Below are 9,146 nucleotides of genomic sequence, written 5' to 3'. Positions count from 1 at the left end.
TTTAAATAAACGAAGCTTTTTATTAAATCAGAGATTTTTCATAGAAGTTAAAAGCTAAAAGCTCAAAAAAACTCTAAAAAGCTGATCGCCAAATATACCCATTATTCCGAACCATCTGAAGCCACTAGTCAAAAACACAATGAAAACCACCCCAACCCACCCAAATGCAATGAAAACAGATTGGTCATTTAAACGATACACAGTTCAATATTATTTTTAGATTATTAATTAACACAGTTCAATAGGATCACCACGTCCGTATGAACCGTCGGTGGTGTTTAGTGCGTGGTGCGAACTTGCGAGGGAAGTTGTCTTTTTAGGAACCTAGACTATTTTACCAATGGTATAATAGCCGAACAAAAAAAATTGTTAGAATGGAGAGGGAATAGTCCTCAAATAATTAGAGCGAAGTGGAATATTTAGACTTAAATTATAGAGGAAAGTATTCTACACGTTCTAAAATTGTCCACTTCCATCAATGAATAAGAATGATGTAATTAAATTTTATTGTGCTCCTCCTTTATACATCTAAGACAAAAAGATAGGTAAAAAAATTAAGGTAAGTTTGAACCATTAACAAAAGAAACTTTTGAGAGTTATTTTTTCTTAATTTGTGAGAGCACAATTAGTTTCATACATCTCGTATACACACTTGCTCTTTCATAACATAATCTATCCTCTAAATGAGATCCATATTCCATCCTTTTCTATTTATGGTGTGTCCAGACTGGCGTGTTGTGCCTTATCTTCGTACGCTACACAAGAATCCTTATGCGCATTTCGATGCTCAAATGTTGTGCGGATAGTACTACGTACGACTACACATATATCATTTCCTAAACTTTTCAAAAAAGGGGAGATCGGCTACGTAAAGCCCGTGTTTCCTATGGACACTCATCAAATTCACCCCGTAAGAGTCGGATGACTGTAAAATAGCTATTCTGAATACTCCCTATGTTGCAGAAATGAGGCGATACCCACTGCGCCAAGAGGTGTAAATTCTTGCCACGAGTGGACCTCGAACATGCGCACACATTTTCAAAGACTTTCACATAACAGACCACAAGTTTTAAGTTTACGAGTAAGCTATTAGTTCACTTGTCATTTTCTATAGTTTGATTTGTGATTGGCCAACCAAAAAACCCCTTTTAAACGTATTCTATTACACTTTATTAAAAAAATGTTTTGCGAAAATGTCCTCGCAATACGTAACTTTTTGCGTGTTACTAATGCTATTTGTGATTTATATATGCCCATTCACAAATCACAAATGCCTTTTACGAATGGTGATCAAGAATCAACTCGTGAGCCGTAAACTTTACAAGGTTATATCTATTAATTTGCAGCAACGATTTAGTAACGGTTTTTTTTTTTTCTTTTTTTTTTTTAAGTGTGTATTTTTAATATATAATTATTTGTATTAAAGCTGAAGTCTCAATTTCTATTTGAAATTCGACCTCTTATTGTGACTTATGTACAAACTAGATTTAAGAGTGAAGTCTCAATTTCTATTTGAAATTCGACCTCTTATTGTGACTTATGTACAAACTAGATTTAAGAGCCCGTGCGTTGTATGGGGACTCTTCAGCAAACAAACTTGAATCATAAAATATTATATATTAATTAACGATATGATATAGACATTATTTTTTTCACAACCAAATATACATTTAAGAGCTTGGACGTTGCACGGGAGCTTAAAGAATAGTATTTGAATGCGTTACTATTGGCACCGATAACCTGTATAGAACTATTACAAATCAAGCTTTAAAAATGGTTGAAAGAGTGATAATCTTCAAAAAGATACCAGGCATGAAAAGATAGAGAATGATCATTTGGGTCAGCCCGAAATGACTTGTTCCTAAATACAAGTTACATGTGAAATTATAATCATATACGTAACCCTAGTATTAAAAGTTAACATTCTACTTCAAATATGAGCTCCCCGTTACAGTTCGTTATAAGTATCTTGTTTTCTTTAAAAAATGAGTAATGTGGCAATAAGGACTCAAATGAATGTAATCAATCTGAACCCCATAACCTTTATCCACTAACAAAGTACAAAAATATCCATGGTTAGCAAACAAATTATGAAACATAACCATGGATACACTAACATGTCTTATACATCTTTTAATATGCTATGTAAAAATATAAAGATTAGTGTATCCATGGTTAGTAGGATACAGATCCAACTGTATGGAAAAATATTAAAGTTAGGAGTTTTTATGCAGAAGAATCCTCACTTTGGATGACTTTCATCCACTTTGACTTATTTAGAGTAATGCACATTTGGTTCCCACTATCAAGAGCCATAATCAATGAAAGAGCATTAATGGAAGGATGACAATGTACCTTGAGTGTCCCATTAATCACGAATGCAGTTGTAGTACGGAGAAGGCCAACATATCAAAAAGCTCATATAGGCCTTATGCTATATGCAGGTTCAACCAATTTCATCAGTAGCAAAAGAAAACACTATAAAGGTAATCAAACACTAAACTATATAAAAACATCAAACTAAAAACAACAGTAATAGATAATAAATACCTCAACATGACCTTTATACTTGTTATCCATCTCAAGCTTCTTCAATACTCGACAAGCCAAGAAAAGTCTAATTCAGTAGAGATAAAACAAATATATGAATTACCATGTAAAATCACATGAATGATGAATCTGAGCATTTAGTACAATATATAAAAAAAACAAATGAAAGTTAAAAATGATTATAAGTTAATGATAAAACATATATAGGAATTACCATGTAAGACGGTAAGATGAAGGATATGATTGTCGACTAATACGCTGATGATGAACTTAACATTATAACCAGTTGACTAAAATACAGTGATAAACAATAAAAATACCTTGAAAAGTTATACAATCATCAATCTATCAATAGATACTTGAGACACAGTTGTATTGACAAAACCTATATATAATTGCTAATAGACAAAACACTAACAGTTTCAAACAACAAAATACTATGTATCTCTTTCCGTTAACTAATATAAGAAAAATACATTAAATTGAATCAAATTTAATAGCTCGAGGAGCAATAACAAAGAAATTGAACAAATGAAACTAACTATTTTTACCATCACATCTGATGACCATAGCTTTTACGGTTTTTCATCAATACTCACTTCATTTGAATCTGAGTCGCCATCATTGTTAATCTGAATCTAAGAGATCACAAGTGCAGCCTATAATAATTAATCTGCAACAATAAACAACTTAATAAGTACCTTAAATACAATACATACATCATATTTATAATGAATAAACCTAAAATATCATATCAGCACTAAAAATGCTATTGTCAATGGTAACAGCAAAACGTTGCCAACAAATTAAAAAACGAACACCAAAATTAAACGAAATCAAAAACCAAAATTAAAAACCGTATGGCTTGTAAAACTTGGAAAAATAAAGATTTTTGAACCCTAATTTTAAAAACCCCCCGTTTGGTTAATCAGTGGGAGGTGAATTGCTATTCAATTGAAAAAGGGGAATGAAAAGGGTTTAATTATTAATTAACCCTTATATACTAGAAGGGTTGGGAAAGTGTGTAGTTTTAGTTATATCGGAATGTAGTTTTGATTTTACGTTCACATTACAACTGGTCCCTCAACTTCGACTATATTTATATGACGACCCCTCAAGTTTACACTTTTTCAGGGGTTAAAAGTGTAAATGTATTATTTTATTAAAAATAAAAGAAACTAATTCCACCCGAATTTATAACGGGCCTTATCTTCTCGCTCGGTGCGAGTTAAATTTTTTCGAGACCACCGTTCAATTCGGAAAAATCTTACGAACCCAACGGGACTAACTATACGCGAAACGGACAATTTTTAAAAAAACACTAAACACAACGACAACCCGTATCTTCCCGCTCGCCACGAGTTAAATTTTTTCGACGGCAGCGTTAGACTCGAAATAATTTAATGAACAAAACGAAACTAACCACGTTCGAAACGGACACTTTTTAAAAAACGCTAAACACAACGACAGCCCGTTCTTTCTGCTCACCGCGAGTTAAATTTTTCGACAGCACCGGTACACTAGAAAATTTTTATTGAACAAATCAAAACTAACTACGTTCGAAACGGATACTTTTTAAAAAGCGCTTAACACAACGACATCTAAAACGGCGCTTAACACATGGGCCGTGTTCCCCTCTGTAAATACACAACGCTACGTTAAATATGAATACGCAGCCCGAAAGCCCCCGCTGCAACGCGCGGACCGGTCCGGACTAGTTAACCCTAAAACGAAAATTTGAATGTTTATGTGATTAATTAGGGACACGCGTCAGATGTAGGAAATTAGGGTTTAATTACAAATTAGGAGAAAATTAGATTAAGTGAGGAAGAATAAGGTGATGCCACGTGTCTGAATTAGGGATGAGATTTATGAAGTTTACTAGTGAAATGACCTGTGAAACCGCGGGTTTGTTTAAACGAAACGGTTTAATAATATTTTTTAAGTATTAAATGAACGTAAATGCTAAAGTCATTTAAACCCAAGTTGTGACCCGTGAAATCCAAATAAGAGACCCGTGAATTCATGGGTTTGTTTAAAAAAATAGTTGAATATAAACAATTAAAGATCATATGTAAGTTAGATTATGCTTCAAAATAGAATTTCATTTTCTGTCTAGCATGACATCTTCTTCCTGAATTACATAAGGAAAAAAAAAAAATATTATTGAAGTATAGAGCTAAAGAAACAACTAAAAAAACAACAAATGGGTTTTGAAATACCAAACTTGAAGTCTTTGTAAAAGTTATAAAGCAAATATCACCTCAAGTAATTTATTTACACATTATATATAACAAACTTGAAGTCTTTTTAAAATAACAACGAAATAAATACATGAAAAAGCAATTGGAATATTTGAAAATGAAAAAGCATCTATACTTAGTAGAAGAAGCATATTAGTGTATTTTTACAACCAAAAATATTCATGACCCATTTGTGTATCTATACTTAGTAGAAGAAGCATATTAGTGTATTTTGAGTTAAGTATAGATAGAGTTCATGAATATATTAGTTCATGAATATTGAAGTCTTAACTCAAAAGTCCATACTCTACTCTATATTTGAAAATGAAAAAGCATCACTGCAGGAAGAACTAACAATTGGAATATCAGCACATAAATATCAATTGCAAAATACACTAATATGCTTCTTCTACTAAAAAAACTATACATTGTAATTTGTAATATAAGAGAAAATGGCCGACAATATGAGTTTTACCAGTCAAATTATACATAAAAACACATCAATTTTATTAGTATCATGCCATCAACCATCATTCCTTAAGTATAGTTATCAAGCCCATTCATGAATCTTGCTATTTTGTTTTCAATTTACTTACTAATTCACATTAAATTCATGAAACACCTTATGCTCATTTTGACTTATAAAAGTAAAAATGCACATATAAACTCGACTTGCCAATTTTCTATAAAAGAATTTGACAAATGTATGTAAAAACTTGCAATTTTCTTACCCTTTTTAGTTTGACATGTCAACCCTATTTTTATTCCTATCATATATGATTTATCACTCGAACATGCTTATAATATAAAATTAAAATTCTTGTTTTAATACCGAGTTACAAAATTCCGATTTGAGACTATGTAAAAGAAGTACTTACAACTTGTTAGTCTCAAACTACAATTCCGACACGGTTTTCATCTCAAACTTCAATTCGTCACAGGAACATGAGCTGCTTAAATACCTCTTTACAGCTACAACCTTCAATACCGTAGAAAAGATACTAAGTAATTACTAATGTATATAGGTTTTTTCCAGCTAAATAGCCAAAACATAGGTAATTTCAATTTTAATTAACTTACCTTTCATAATGTGCTTTTGTATATACGTGAAGGTTAAACTACAGAGTACTACGGAGTATAACCATTTTGAAATTCACAAGTCCTAAAACCATTTTAAAACCCATTCAGCTTCATGGAGCCCATTATTCCATCTTTGATACGAAAATGATTTTGAAACCCATTTACATTAAGCTGGCCAAATGAATCATTAAAGCTTCATTAATAAAAGCAAAATCAGTTTCCAGTCAAGAACGTCCTTACATTTTGTGTTCTTTAGAAAATTTAACATTTTTATTGCCCATAAGAAGATTAAAGATGAATAAATAACATAGAAGATTATGTAAAATTGAAAAAGAGAAACACAACAACAGAAAAATGCAAGAAGTCACCTGAATACAATGACATCATCAAGATGGCCCACTTTTTTTTATATTTGAATTATTTTTATGCTTTGATAAACTTTTTTATGACATCACTCAAGTTCTCTTTTATAAGAACTATGTCGAATATTTAGTACTATTAACCATAATGTACCTCTTTGACCATATCATAATGGCCATTAGACATTGCAAAAGTGTCCGCATCTTTATCGCTACTTTATGATGACTCTCGGTTCACGAAGCTTGATTGAGTCGCAATGAAGATCAACTTTCATACTATTTTTCTATCAATAACAACTTTCAAGTCATTGTAAGATAATAACTTAGCATTTGTAGCACTTTCTCGACCTGTTTTTCACAATATGTCAACATTGACCATTTATATTATTCAATTATATTTATATGTAATATGACATTATAATAAAAGAATCTTATCTCAATATGTGACAAAGTAGACTGCCACTTTGTATTTGAATTATATCTTCATCTCTCCTTTTTCGTTTAAACTAAGCCATAATAACAATTTTACCTGAAACAGAACAGTTCTGAGAGTTCATAAATACAAAATGCAAAAGGGGTATTATACATGATAAATGCAGTTACTTTCTCTTATATCAACCAACTTGAGTTTACATCTACACAAAGTAATTTAGGTACCTTATATTCAATAAATAAATACTATTGAATAGCTAACATTTTTTTACCCAATTTACTAACTAAAACAACTATCATATATACCTTTAATACTATGTAAACTAATTGAGATACAAAGGATAGTGTAGTAAAACAACATTTCTGACCATCAACTAAAAAAAGGGAAAATAAACAAACTATATTAGTAAGATGAAGATCTACTCACATTCATATATCATATGCAACCACATTTTCAACATACATTTGAAAAAAAACAAATGGCAGCCACGACTATGCTATGATGCCTGACAATTCATTACTAAATTGTACTCCGTAACTAATACAGGTAGTTAACCCACTCCAACAACTAACACTCTTAAATCCACATTATATTAAACCCTAACAGATACTACAATATCATACTCGAAACGTAGTCTTCAAATTGAAACAGTGTCTCGCATACAGATCCATGATATGCAAATACGAACTTTAAAAAAACAAAAACAAAAGTAAAACTGAAAGTCACAAAATGATGAAATCAAAAAGCCAAAAATGAATACACAAATTGATAATACCTGGAGTCGTGGACATGAAAAAAGATAAAAAGAAGAAGATAACGACAAAGATGCAGGGATGCTTTCAATTTGACTCAACACTTTTATAAACACTTCTTGACAACCCTGGTAAACCTGTTAAACAACAACAAATATCCTCAATTAATCATCTACCGAAACACCATTTGCTTAATGAACATCGACCAATTTCAATATTAATTAGGGCTAAATACTGTCAAAACTATAAAAATGGGATCTGGAGATAGATAAACATAGAGAAAGCTTAGACTTCTAAAATTATAAGTTTTTAAAAATAAATACATGGTGATGAAGTATGAAATCAACCCTAAATTACAATCACAAACCCTAAATCCACAATCAGAACAACAACAGATTGATAGTTTTCGATTTACTTGTACAAAGACACGACTATGATTAATTAACAGAAGAAGAAGAAAAAAAGAAACCCCGAGATCGAAATTACCTATGATGAAGATACTTGAGATAACCACAAATGAATGGAGATGTAAAAGAAAAACCTCGGTGAAAGATTTAAGCATCTAGAAGAGTAATTGAAACCCGTTTATATACGATTTCCAATAGTTAAATACATCGCGAGGTATTGACCTCTATATGATACATTTTACAAATATTACATTCGTTTTTGAAAAGATGATCTTTCATTACATCGAAAGTTGACGACATGCATACCATCTCATAATATATCCAATTATAATTGACTTAATAATAATCTTGATGAACTCAACGACTCGACTGCAACGTCTTTTGAAATATGTCATGAATGACACCAAGTAATATCTTTAAAATGAGCAAATGCACAGCGGAAGATTTCTTTAATACCTGAGAATATACATGCTTAAAAGTGTCAACCAAAAGGTTGGTGAGTTCATAGGTTTATCATAACAATCATTTCAATATATTAATAGACTACAAGATTTCTGTTTATAAATATATATACACTCGCAAGTGTATTTGTAGTGACCCGAACTTTTCCATGTTTATATATATTAATTGAGATTGATATATACATGACTAAATGTTTCCAACGTGTTAAGCAATCAAACTTGTTAAGACTTGATTAAATGAAATAAGTTTCATATAGACAATTGATCACCCAAGTTGACCGGCGATTCACGAACGTTACAAATTTGTAAAAACTACATGTTGTGGTATATATAGACATATATATATGGTTGACATGAGATTATGATGAGTAGGTATCTCACTAAGTATATTAACAATGTGTGATATACATAAGAAATGAGATTAATAAGTTAAGAAACTCGAAATGATATATATAACGATTATCGTTATGATAACGTCTACTAAATACATATGTATCATATTAAGATATTGATACACTATATTTAACATGATAAAATGATATTTAAATATATCATTAAGTGTGTTAACAATGAACTACATATGTAAAAACAAGACTACTAACTCAAGAATTACGAAACGAGACTTATATGTAACGATTATCGTTGTAACGATATTTTAATGTATATATCATATTAAGAGATATTCATACATCATAATATCATGATAACATAATAATTTAACATCTCATTTGATATAATAAACATTGGGTTAACAACATTAATTGAGATCGTTAACTTAAAGGTTTCAAAACAACACTTACATGTAACGACTAACGAAGACTTAACGATTCCATTAGAATATATATACATGTTGTGTTTTGA

General features: G+C 30.8%; 1 long non-coding RNA gene across 2 annotated transcripts; it reads right to left on the bottom strand.

Moving 5' to 3' along the window:
- Positions 1 to 3,007: 3,007 nt before the first annotated feature.
- Positions 3,008 to 7,997, bottom strand: LOC139853225 (uncharacterized). 2 transcript variants are annotated; one of them, XR_011761310.1, is made up of 6 exons: positions 7,904 to 7,997; positions 7,441 to 7,554; positions 6,387 to 6,761; positions 5,874 to 6,044; positions 5,672 to 5,772; positions 3,008 to 3,223 (listed from the first exon to the last, which is right to left on the bottom strand). It is a non-coding gene; the product is annotated as an uncharacterized lncRNA (long non-coding RNA). The 2 variants fall into 2 exon arrangements; XR_011761309.1 differs by lacking the exon at positions 3,008 to 3,223 and having other exon boundaries at positions 5,090 to 5,772.
- Positions 7,998 to 9,146: the final 1,149 nt, after the last annotated feature.

Source organism: Rutidosis leptorrhynchoides, chromosome 6, assembly GCF_046630445.1.
Source record: "Rutidosis leptorrhynchoides isolate AG116_Rl617_1_P2 chromosome 6, CSIRO_AGI_Rlap_v1, whole genome shotgun sequence".
NCBI lineage: Eukaryota > Viridiplantae > Streptophyta > Magnoliopsida > Asterales > Asteraceae > Rutidosis > Rutidosis leptorrhynchoides.
The sequence above is the reverse complement of the archived record's forward strand: the minus strand, read 5'-3'. Positions and strand labels throughout refer to the sequence as shown.